The sequence below is a fragment of the Hylobates moloch genome, unplaced genomic scaffold, assembly GCF_009828535.3.
Source record: "Hylobates moloch isolate HMO894 unplaced genomic scaffold, HMol_V3 SCAFFOLD_15, whole genome shotgun sequence".
In the NCBI taxonomy this organism is placed as follows: Eukaryota; Metazoa; Chordata; class Mammalia; order Primates; family Hylobatidae; genus Hylobates; species Hylobates moloch.
This window is the reverse complement of record NW_026652290.1, coordinates 33,096,307-33,108,491: the sequence shown is the minus strand read 5'-3', so window position 1 is coordinate 33,108,491 and position 12,185 is coordinate 33,096,307. Positions and strand designations below refer to the sequence as shown.

At 48.6% G+C, this 12,185-nt stretch overlaps 2 pseudogenes; one reads left to right on the top strand and one right to left on the bottom strand.

Moving 5' to 3' along the window:
- Window positions 1-2,021, top strand: part of LOC116484203 (glycosylphosphatidylinositol anchor attachment 1 protein-like) — a 27,264-nt pseudogene extending 25,243 nt beyond the window's left edge.
- Window positions 2,022-3,862: 1,841 nt separating this feature from the next.
- On the bottom strand, window positions 3,863-6,207 carry LOC116484202 (zinc finger and BTB domain-containing protein 45-like; annotated as a pseudogene).
- Between the last annotated feature and the right edge of the window lie 5,978 nt (window positions 6,208-12,185).

The window sequence follows — 12,185 nt, the reverse complement described above, 5'->3', positions numbered from 1 at the left end:
TTCTTAAGAAACAGGGAAGTATGAAAATCCCGGGTGAAGCCCAGCGTTGTCTCCCTACACTGAACTGCAAGATGAAGGGGAGGAATTGAGTTACCCTTAGATAAATTGGGAATTTATTTGTCTACAACAGACTCTCTTTTCTTGGTATGTGTTTATCGAAGAGAGAGAAACAGTCATGGCTCTCAGCCAGGATGTGTGAGTGGGAAGGCTGCTTTCAGTGCCTAAGCAGGATGATAGGAAGTGATGTGTTGGCTTCCACCTGCCTGTAATTTGTAAGGAGCTCTGAGAAAATCCTCTTCTGTTTCATCAATGGGGCAAGGCCGGCACAGGGGTTTATGGAGACTTCTAGGCAAGCAGCATGTTCCTAAAAGCTACGACTAATTTAAATCTCTAAACTAAAAAAGTAGAATGGTTTGACCCCACCATTTTGACTAGAGATATTTTAATTCTCATAGTGAAGATTAATAATATAAGTAATCCACGCAAAATGGATAATGGTTAAAACTTTATGTGGTACAACTTATTATGACTAAAAATTGTTGGAAGAAGAATATTTTGGAAAATATTTTGTTGTGTTTAATTTGATCCTGAAAAGTTGACTTAAGGAAATACTGATCCCTAAAGAAAACTTACGATAGCAGAATCTGAAGTCAGTTAATTTTGATGTGGCCCAAACTAGAGTCATTTAAATAAAAAATAAATAATCCTGATAAAATAGTTTTGGTGAATTAAAAATAAGAGTCGATGAGCTAGAGGCTGGGCATGGTGGCTCACATCTGTAATTCCAGCACTTGAGGCCAGGAGTTCAAGACCCACCTGGCCAACATACAAAAAGTAGCCAGGCATGGGCGAGGCATGCGTGTAATACCAGCTACTCAGGAGGCTGAGGCAGGAGAATGGCTTGAACCCAGGAGGTGGAGGTTGCAGAGAGCCGAGATGATGCCACTGCACTCCAGCCTGGGTGACAGAGCAAGACTCTGTATAAAATAAATAAATAAATAAATAAATAAATAAATAAAGTGGATGAGTTAGAATTGGGTTTCTATCCTTTATTTTTATAAAACAGATCAAGGTTTTAACACGCCTGAATAAAATTTGCCGTGGGCAGCTGCCTAACCTTGACCTGCTCAATCTCTTCCAGACCTTCTGCCAGAAAGTGGGCCTGCTGTGCAGGGTAAGCTGCAGCCCCAGGACTGGACGTTGTTGGACGAACTGCTGCAGGGCCTGCAGACACTGCTGCTCATGATTTTGCGGCAGGCCTCCCATGGCCTCTTCCTGCGCTGGCATGTGGAGGCCCTAACCCTGCGACACATCACTAGCTTCCGCCAGTACAAGTATGACCTGGTGGTAGTGGGCAAGGCTTTGGAGGGCATGTTCTGCAAGCTCAGCCACCTCCTGGGGCACCCGCACCAGCCGTTCTTCCTCTACCTGCTCCCCACCCTGTCCCGCTTCGCCTCCATCGGCCTCTACGTGCCTGCCACCAGCTTCTTGCTCCTGGTCCTTGGTTTCAAGGCTCTGCAACTGTGGATGCAGCTGCATGAGGCCGGAGTGGGCCTCGAGAAGCTCAGGGGGGCCCCTGGCCCTAGTGTCCCCCCTCCCCCAGCACAGAGTGGTAAGCACACAGGTCCCAGACAGGGGCTGGATGGCTCTGAAGCTGGTAGCCCTGATCTACCTAGTACTGCAGCTGGGCTGCATCGCCCTCACCAACTTCTGACTGGACTTCCTGCTGGCCGCCGCTATGGTGCTGCCGCTGTGCTCGCCGAGCCTTTGGGCCCTGGACCCTCTATGCTGCCCTGCTGGTGTTGACAAGCCCGGCAGCCATGCTCCTTGGAAGCCCATTCCTGTGGCGGGAGCTGCAGGAGGCGCCACTGTCACTGGCCGAGGGCTGGCAGCTCTTCCTGGCAGCGCTGGCCCAGGGTGTGCTGGAGCACCACACCTAAGGCGCCCTGCTCTTCCCACTGCTGTCCCTGGGCCTCTACCCTTGCTGGCTGCTTTTCTGGAATGTGCTCTTCTGGAAATGAGATCTGCCTGTCCAGGGCACCAGGCTGGTACAGAGACTCCCCAAGGACCCCATTCTGCCTCCTTCTGGGGAAATAAACAGGTGCCTGTCAGCTGCTTTAAAAAAAAAAAAAAATACAAAAAAAAAAAAAATGCCCTGGAAAATATTGTGTTAGCAAAAAGATTTAAAGATTGGTATAATTCTGATTTAAATGTTTTATTTAGCACAGAATCAAACATTGCATAAGAACAAAGTTTTCTGAGACAAAATGGCTGGGTTTAAATGGGTTTAAATGTCTAGAAAAATACTTAGCTAACAGTGTGGTTACATTTTTACTTATTTTATTTATTTTTGAGATGGAGTTTCACTCTTGTTGCCCAGGCTGGAGTGCAGTGGTGCGATCTCAGCTCACTGCAACCTCCACCTCCAAAGTTCAGGTGATTTTCCTGTCTCAGCCGCCTGAGTAGCTGGGATTAGAGGCGCTTGCCACCACGCCCAGCTAATTTGTGTATTTTCAGTAGAGATGGGGTTTCGCCATGTTGACCAGGCTGGCCTCGAACTCCTGACCTCAGGTGATCCACCATTCTCAGCCTCCCGAAGTGCTAGAACTACAGGCGTGGGCCACTGCCGCGGTCAAGTTTTTTTTCTTTTTTTCTTTGTTTTTTCTTTTGAGATAGAGTCTCACTCTGTTGCCCAGGCTGGAGTGCAGTGGCACGATCGAGGCTCACTGCAACCTCCGCCTCCTGAGCTTAAGCAATTCTCCTGCCTCAGCCTCCCAAGTAGCTTGGATTATGGGCGCCCACCACCACACTTGGCTAATTTTTTGTATTTTTAGTAGAAATGGAGTTTCACCATGTTGGCCAAGCTGGTCTTGAACTCCTGACCTCAAGTGATGCGCCTGCCTTGGCCTCTCAAATTGCTGCAATTACAGGCGTGAGCCACCGCGCCCGGCCCCGGCCAAGTTTTTAAGCAGATACATTAGTTACGTGTCCTGAAGTATCAGATGACTCCCCCAGATTTCATTGACTTCACATTATATTTTGGGCCCACCAGAGGTTGCTGGCTGGGCGTTCAGGGTAGAGGCTGCTCCCCTCTGCGTGGCCATGCAGGAACCCAGAATCTTTCCATCAGGTGCCTCCGTCATCTCTGGGACCTCCTCCCACCTGCATCTACGGGTAGAAGGGGAGAGTGTGAGAAAGGCATTGGAGGCTTTTGTAGGCCAGCTCTGGAAGTGGTTCACGTTAGTCCATTGTCTCCCTTTGGCAAAAGCTGGTCATAGGACTACACCTAACACAAGGGGACTATGAACTAGAGCTTTTATTTATTTATTTATTTATTTGTTTGTTTGTTTGTTTGTTTGTTTGTTTAGGCCCCATGGGGGCTGTGAACTACAGCTTCTATTTATTTACTTATTTATTTATTGTTTAGGTACCATGGCCTACAGTCCTTTATTAGAGTGAGGGTCCCGAGGATCAGCCCCCATATATGATGGGTCCACTTGAGCCTCCTTAGGTGCCCCATGAGGGAGTGATGGCTGGGGTAGGGAGCCAGGGACCTTGCCCAGCCCGACACTGGAGCAGGAGAGCGGCCTCAGTCCCCACCTCAACCCCAGGAGAGGGCGGGGCGAGAACCGGAGTCAAATCTTGGGCCGGGTCCAAGGGCCTGAGCGCCCGGTTTAGGCTGGAAATGGTCTAGTTCTCAGAGGTGGTCTGATCCCTAACCAGTCCCAGGCCCAGCCCCAGCCCCAGCCCCAGCCCCAGCCCCAGCCCAGCACCACCTGGAAGGTTCAAGTACATGGAGGAGAGGAGTCAGGCGGACTTGGGCATATGGAGAAAGGGGTGAAGGGAGAAATAGGGCTTGCGCTCAGGAGGGATCGTGGCCTACTGGCGGGAAAGCGGGCGTGGCCGCCTGTGCGGGAGGTTGCGGATCCACAGTGGGCGAGACCAGGCCCCAGCCCCAACAGGGCGCGGAGTGCGCGGCCAGGTGGTGGTCCAGCAGCGCGTGGTGAGAGAAGATCTTGCAGTAGACGGGGGAAGGGCGCGCGCTCAGGCCGGTGAGTGCGCATGTGCATATTGAGCGAACTCTTCTGCGTGAAGGGCTTGGCGCAGACCGCGCACTGGAAGGCGTGCACGCAGGTGTGCGTGACCATGTGCTTGAGCAGGCAGTCGCGCAGCGAGAAGGATCGCCAGCACACGGCGCACTGGTGCGGCCTCTCCCCCGAGTGGATGAACGTGTGCTTGGTGTAGTTTTTCTTTGAGCTGAACGTCTTGCAACAGTGGCCGCACTCATAGGCAAGTGGCTCGGCACCTGGAGTGCGAGCAGAGGTGCCTGAGGGGGCCGTGGTGGGAGCAGCAGAGGGAGCCGGGGCCTCCCACAGCTGAGTGCCGGGGGCTGCCTCGGGCTGGAGTGTGGGGTAGAAGGCGGGTGGGGGAGCAGGGGCTGGCCCGGATGGTGCTGAAGGGGGTGGTGCGGGTGGTTCGGGAGCACCCAAGTGAAAAGGGAAGAGTGCGACGGGCGGCCCTGGGGTCTTCACGCCAGGCGGGCGGGGTCCAGCCAGCATGCAGTCGGGCTGGACAGGGGTCTCAGTGGGACAGCCTTCGGGGACAGCGCCATCCTTGTCGTGCCAAGCGGTTACATAGCTGTCTGGAAATACGTCCTCAGCTGCCCCAGATCCCGGAAGAAAATCCCTCCCACACCACTGTAGTCAGAGAGGCCAGTGGGTGCAGGGAACTCCTCGCACGCGCTGTCAGCAGCAGCAGTGAGGAAGCCGGCAGCAGAGTCTGGGAAGGAAGGAGGTGCTTGGCTCTCTCCCGGGCCGCCACCTTCGCCGTCCTCGCCATCGGTCTCATCGTCAGTTTCCTCGTCATCGTTGTCACCTCGGTCGTCAGGGGCCGCGGACAGTGAGGGGTAGGCACCAAGCCCCTCGGCTTTGGCAGGTGTCGGGGGCGCAGGCAGCTGCAAACGCGCGGGCTGGCGCTGCTTACCGCTGTGCGCGGCACCGGGGTGCCCCAGGGGTGCGCAGCCAGCAGGTGGCGCAGGCGGTGACGCAGCTGCTCAGGTGCGAGTGGCGGGGGCACCGGGGTGGGCAGGGGCGCGGGTGCAGAGGTGCTCGGGGCTCGAGCGCGTGCAATAATCTGCGTGCATTCGTCGATAACTGTCTATGCGAAGCACCGACGCAGCCATGAGTACCTGCAGGGCTTCACTCTGTGCCACAACGAGCGAACCGCTGTACAGGAACTCGACTAGCTGTCGCACCGCCTGCACGGGCACCACCGAAGGCACACGGATCTCAGAGTGGCCGAGCAGCAGCTTGTCTTGGAAGGAGGGCGAGCCGATTGCCAGCACGCAGCGGTGCGCACGCAGCGAAGCTTCACGAATGCACAGTCACGTCGCAGAAGTGCCCACCCAGCTTCTGCCCATTGAGGGTCTCAAGCAGACAGCGTGAGAAGTTCTGCAGGTGTATGTGGCGCACAGCCTCTGCAGCCGCCGACTCCGACTCCTCTTCAGGCACCAGGCCCGGCCGTGGCCGCCTTCTCACCCCAAGGCAGCACTTCCGGGCGCTTCTCTTTACTTTTATACAGTTTTATTGAGATATAATTTACATGCTATCCAGCCCATCTATTTCAAGTGTACCATACAAGGGGCTTGTGTATATTCACAGAGTTGTGTATCCATCACCATCGTTTTAGAACATTCATCACCCCAGAAGAAACCACGTACCCATCAGCAGCCACTGCCCATTTCCCTGATCTGCCCCGCCCTAGGAAATCCGAAATCACTTTCAGTCTATGGATTTGCCTATTCTAGACCATTCATATAAATGAAGTCATACAACACTGGGTCTTATGTGACTGGCTTCGATCAAAGTTTGCAAGGTTCATTTATGTTCATGGTATGTATCAGTAGCTTGTTACTTTTTATGTTTGACTTCTATTCTGTTACTTACCTACACCATATTTTATCTATCTCTTCTGCAGTTTATGGGATTTAGGTTGTTTCCACGTTTTGGCTGTTCTAAATAATGCTGCTCTGAGCATTCACATACAAGCTTTTCACATGACTTCATTTCTCCAGATCTAGGAGTGCAATTGCTATATTACATGGCAACTCCGTGTTTCACTTTTTGATAAAGTGCCAGACTGCTTTTCAAAGGACAGCATCATTTTATATTCCTGCCAGCAATGTCGAGGGGTCAAGTTTCCACACATTCTCGCAAACACTTATTGTTATCTGTCTCTCTAGTTATTGCCTTCCTGATGGATGTGGAGTGCTTTCTCACTGGTTTTGATTTGCATTGTTTAAATGAGTTATAAGACTGAGCATGTTTTCGTGTTTATTGGCCACTTGTATATCTTCTTTGGAGAAATGTCTATTCAGATTGTCTCCCCATTTTAAAAGTGTGTTATTTTATTTTTTACTATTGACTTGTGAATGTCAATAGTAAAATATATATATATTTGTGAAAAAAATATATATATATTTTTTGAGATAGAATCTTGCTCTGTTGCCAGGCTGGAGTGCAGTGGCACGATCTTGGCTCACTGCAACCTCTGCGTCGTGGGTTCAAGTGATTCTCCTGCCTCAGCCTCCTGAGTAGCTGGGACTACAGGCGTGCACCACCACACCCGGCTGATTTTTGTATTTTTAGTAGAAACAGGGTTTCACCATGTTGGCCAGGATGGTCTCAATCTCCTGACCTCTAATCCACCCACCTTGTTCTCCCAAAGTGCTGGGATTACAGGCGTGAGCCACCGTGCCCGGCCCAAACATATTCTTAAATACAATTCTCTTCTTAGATATAGGGTTTGCAAACATTTTATCTCACATTGTAATTATTTTTTCGTTTTCTTGAAAGTCTACTTTGATACATGAATGTTTGTGAATTTTATAAAGTACAGCTTATCTATATTTTCTATTATACTTGTGGTTTTGGTATGATATCTATAAAATCATTGCCTAACCTAAGGTCACAAAGCCTCAGTCCCATATTTTCTCCTATGTGTACTAAACTTTTGGCTCTTATATTTAGGTCTTTGATCCATTTAGGGTTAACTTGTATAAATGGTGTGAGGGAGGGGACTAACTTCAGTCTGTACATGTGAACATCAATCTGTCCCAGGACATTTTTGAAAAGACTATTCACTCCCCATTGAATTGCCTTGTCTCCCTTGTCAAAGTCACAACAATTACTGTCCTCATTTTTGTATCTGGTCACATGTTCCTAGTTAGTAACTATAACTACCTTCTTCTACTACCCATTCTGTATTCCCTTAGCTTTCAGCAAGCAACTCAGTTGGTCTTGATTCTTTATATGGGGCAATAACCCAAACTTTCCTTCCTGAAGGAATTGGGCCATTGGCAGCTGTGCCTGAATTGGGTTGTTGTAGTTTTCCATTAAAGTAATCACAGGGCATGGTAGTAGGTAGCACTGAAGACACCCTAGGAGATCCCATGTATTCCAGAAGTATTATTTCTTACCTCTGTGGAGTAGAAGCAATTAACCCTTGGTAGTCAAGATCAACCACCTCTGCCAGCACGGTAGCTCCCTTCTTTGCCTGTCTATTCAGAGGCATGAGGAGCTCAGTGGACAGGGACTATCTTAACTTCCAGTTCAGTAGAATCATTTCTTTGTATTGTGGGGGATGCATTCCTCCTTTTGGGACCAAGACTTCTAGACCAGCAGAGCATAAGATTGAGGGACAGGAAATGAAAATTTTGCTGGTGTATCACTAGGGGTAATAGTGATGATGAGAACCAACTGGTGTGGGAGACCATGAGGGTGGATAAGGCACTCTGTAAGTCTAGACAGTAGTGTGATTTTTATGAAGTACAATTTATCAGTGGTGACAGGAACATTGAGGGTAGGAGGGGAAATTCTCATACATAGTGTCTGTTTCAGTGAGAACAAGACACTGCCTCTTCTATGATGGAGGTGGTTCAGAGCCACAGCCAGGTTACCTTAGGAGCGGAAGTCCATGCTGCAGAGCCCAGGCATCACCTCTGACCCTGCCACCATGGCCACTGTATGCATGAGCCCATTGAGCAATGACAGGGGTGGCGGGGAAAGAGGCTGAGTGGTGTCCACAGAACAGGTCATCCTATCTGCTTGATTATTGAAATCCTTCTCTACCAAGGCCACCCTTTGGAGAGCATTTATGTAGCGCTCAATGCACTCTTGCTTTTGGTTTACTCTTTTACTAGGTGAAACCAGTCCTAGTGGCTCATAATTGGGTTTTCCTATCATACTTGTCCTCAGTCCGTAAGTGAAACAATAAACGTAGGGGTGCTGAAAGTTGCTGTGTATGTGTCTATTCCAACCGCAGGGTGGGTTCAGGGACACATTGGATCCACTGTGATACAGACATGAGCTCACACTCCATCCACCAGCTAACCTCCATAAGTCTCTACTCTGGTGGGCCACAGTGATGATTTTGGTCTCTGGGAATTCCTGTCAAATCAGAGTCAGTGTCCAGTAATTCCCCAAATATCTGAGAATTTTCTTTTCTCTAAGTCACAGTCATCCTGGTAGAAGGCTGTAGGTCCCTTTGGGGAAGACTGGGAAAAAGATTAACAATGTAAATTTCTGGCAATGTAGCAGTGTACTTCCCCAAGATCACCCAGCCTCCCCTTCACTTAAGGGGTTGTGGGCCTGTGAACTGGCTCAAGTCTGGGAATTGATTGAGGGTTTTAGATCTGTGTTTCATTAATTTGAGTTAGTCTTTTATTCAGTTGACCTAGAATTCTTCATTTTTTAAAGAACAACTAAGACTTTGGTGCAGCCCATTAGCTCTCCCTGTGGATACCATGGACTACACAATGCCGTGGGTTTCCGTGAGTCAAACCATTCCGACTGCTGCTTTGACATTGCTTTCCACTGTGGTGACCACACCCACCTCATCTTTGGTGATTAAGGACAGCCCATGTTCCCTGCCACCCCAGGATTCAATTATCCTCATTTTATTTAAAGATCCCAGTCCAGCGGCTGCAGTTCCTGCTGTAACATTTTGCCTACTGAGAGCACAAGCTCAAAGCTCTTCCAGCATACTGGGCTCCTCTCACAATATTCTTTCTCATGATCGTTGTGAGAGGTATGTTCTGTAGACCCTCCAGTGTGAGTGAGCAGCTCTGACATAATAAATCCAGTCTCCCTGAGTTTTTGCATACCTTCCTGTACACATAAACCAAGGAAGTTGTGGCATCTCAACTTTATGTACCTTAGGTAAACTCTGATTCTGTTTCAGCCAACCAACCAAGTAACCAAACAAATAAGCAAACAGCCAACCAATCAACCAACAAGAAATCAAGCAACAAACCAACCAAACAATCAAGCAAGCAACCAACCAAGTAACCGATCAAACCAACCCTTGGAGCCCTTTCTAAAGCTTTGACCTACAACCCTGAATCCAGAATCTCTGTTTAGTGGGCCAACATTAATAAATTTAGCCTAATCCAACTTTATGTTACTTCCACCATGGTGCCACACACTTAATATCCATTCCCACTTACATTCTCCAGATTTCTTTCTGTATAAATTGTGTGTGTGTGTGTGTGTGTGTGTGTGTGTAGAAAGAGAGCATCAACTGAAAAATCACACAATTTTATAAATTTAGAAAAGAGAGCTTTATTTCTTATAAAGGTTTGCAGCCTGCAAGGTGGCCATTATGACAGGCTGGGAAGTGTGGCCTACAGCCAAGGCCAGAGGCAGGCACTTTCAGGGAGGGAAGGAGAGGACAGGAATTTGAGCCAAATGAGTTGGCTACATATACATACTCAACAGGATATCAGAGGAGCTATATCATTTGATGAGAATACTCATAAAAGAGGTCCTAACACCTGCATATTCAATAAACATGCATGTTCATTCTGGGGTGGAGACTTGACATTTAAATGTATTATAATTAGGACCTACACATCAAAAAGTGAAGCAGGGACATGAAGGTACTCAGCCTCTGTAAAGGCACAGCCTCCAAAACTGGCCAGAACCAGTCCATGGAGGATGGTCTCTTATCAGGAGAAAGTTACTGAAATCAGTCCCTTGTCCAGTGAAAGCTGTCGTTAAGGTTGGTGGGGCAGGAGATCAGTTACTCAGCATCTGTGAACTGGGCGAGTTGTAATTGTTTTCATCTTGCTTCTCTCACAGCCAGTGCTTGCTTGGCTGCTAGAGAAAAATAAAAACTATGTGGTAGTTAGAATCTAGTTTATTCTTTAAGAGTAGGGTACAAGACTTAACCCTTGCCTGGCATGGCCCTAGGTCCTGTTTATAATTTGGGGTCTTATTGCCACAAAGAGTCTGTTCTATCAGTCTCATGATCTCTATTTCAACATTAATACTGTTCAGTTGTTGGGTCTAAACCATAAGAGGGAAGGAGGTACAGGGAGGTATGTCTGACCTCCTGTCCCGTCATGGCAAAGAATTGAATTTTAAGATTTATTTGAGGTTCTGTTGGCCAACAGGGGGTCTGTTAAGTCAGGCGGGGGGCTTTGGATTTTATTTTTAGTTCTCAAGGGAGATAAAATAATTTAATCAATTGGCCCCTGTGACTGTTGGACTAACATGGCTATAATCTGTTGGACAGACTTCAGGCTAGCACCCAGGCAAAATTCTATACTGTAGTAAATGCATCATGCACATTTGTAACAACATGTACATAACAATGTCACAAAATACTTTCACGGTGACACCTAGATTAGTGTTTTATTGAATAGCTGATGATATAAACTGGCTCATTTGATGCCAAGACTGACCATCACCACCATACCAAGGTCATCACTGATCAGAGGCCTAACCCAAGGAGGGGGTCATGTGCAGACCCAGCGGTGGGGAGGAAAGATGCTGCAGAGGAGACGGATGCCCACAGAGGCCCCTGAGCGGATACAATGCTCACTAAGTGGTAAGTAGAGACTCCACGTAGGCTGTGAGGTCTCCCCCTGTGCAAATGGGACCCCATCCACTTGAGAGTCAAGGGTCTGTTTGGGTGGCAGGGATAGCCACTTCTAAAGGTAGAAAGGAAAATAAACCAACAAATTGGTATCTTTCTGTGAAATGGACATCGTGCTTAGAATCTCCATTTTCCCCACAACCTGGAGGAATAAGTATTGTCATCTGCATTTTATAGCTGAGGAACCTGACTCAACAAAATTAAATTACTCGCCCAAGCAAGTAGCAATTAGCAATTAACCAAGTCGTTCTGACTCAGAAACCCAGCTGTTGCCTGTTCATATCCAGCCCCTGTATTGGGATCAAGATCTGCCCTATTCTCAATGCAGCAAGATCCAGGCAGATCACACTGGACTCCCAGCACTGAATCTGGCTCAAGGGGACATCAAATTTGACTGGGTCATGGGGCTCAGGAGCATCACTCTCAAAAATAGCAGTACAGGAAGAGGCGATGGCCCTAAACAGCATTTGCAGGCGGATCCCATGTTAATCGTAAGGGTCAGGACTCTCTCACTTTTCTGTCTCTCTGTCTCTCCTCTAGGGCTGACCCCACATTGGACACCGCTGCATCCATGTCCATCACACAACACAGCTGCCTTTTCTTCTGCCTGCTTATGGGAAAGTCCCCTCTTCTCCTCCGTTTTCTTCTCTTCCTGCCCTATTACACCGTGCACGTCTCCCTTTCCTTAAAGAACCACCATCAACTTTAGGAAGAGGGAAAGGGGTGGCTCTGGCAGGAAAAGCCAGAATCCCCTCTAGCCAGCAGAGAGAGAGGAATGGCTGCATGTTTTCTCCCCCAATCCAAGGCACTGGGTCTTGGCTAGGTTGCAGGCTCCAAGCTGCTCTCCTGCTGTGTCGGTGAGTTGTGGTCAACCTGCAACCTCCTGATGTGGCCATTGCAGTTCATCGAGTCTTCAGGGACTCCCCATGGCCTGGAGTACTTTGCCTTGCTTACACGGGAGAGGAGAATGGATTTATAGAGAACATCATCTAAATCCAACTTGACCATTGTGTGGCCACAGTTGCTAGATTGCTATAGTCTAAATCTAGCATTGTAGAAAGACAGGGGAGCTTGGAGCTGCACAAACTCAGGTCTGGAACTGGCTCCTTACCTTGGAAGGTGAATGATCCTGGCAGGACTCTTAGCCTCCCTGGGCCTCAGTTTCTTTATCTATTTCATGGGAATGAGGATCTCTGCTGGGTGGCTGGGTGATGTGGGGGCTGTGTGAAAACAGCTTGTCAATACAA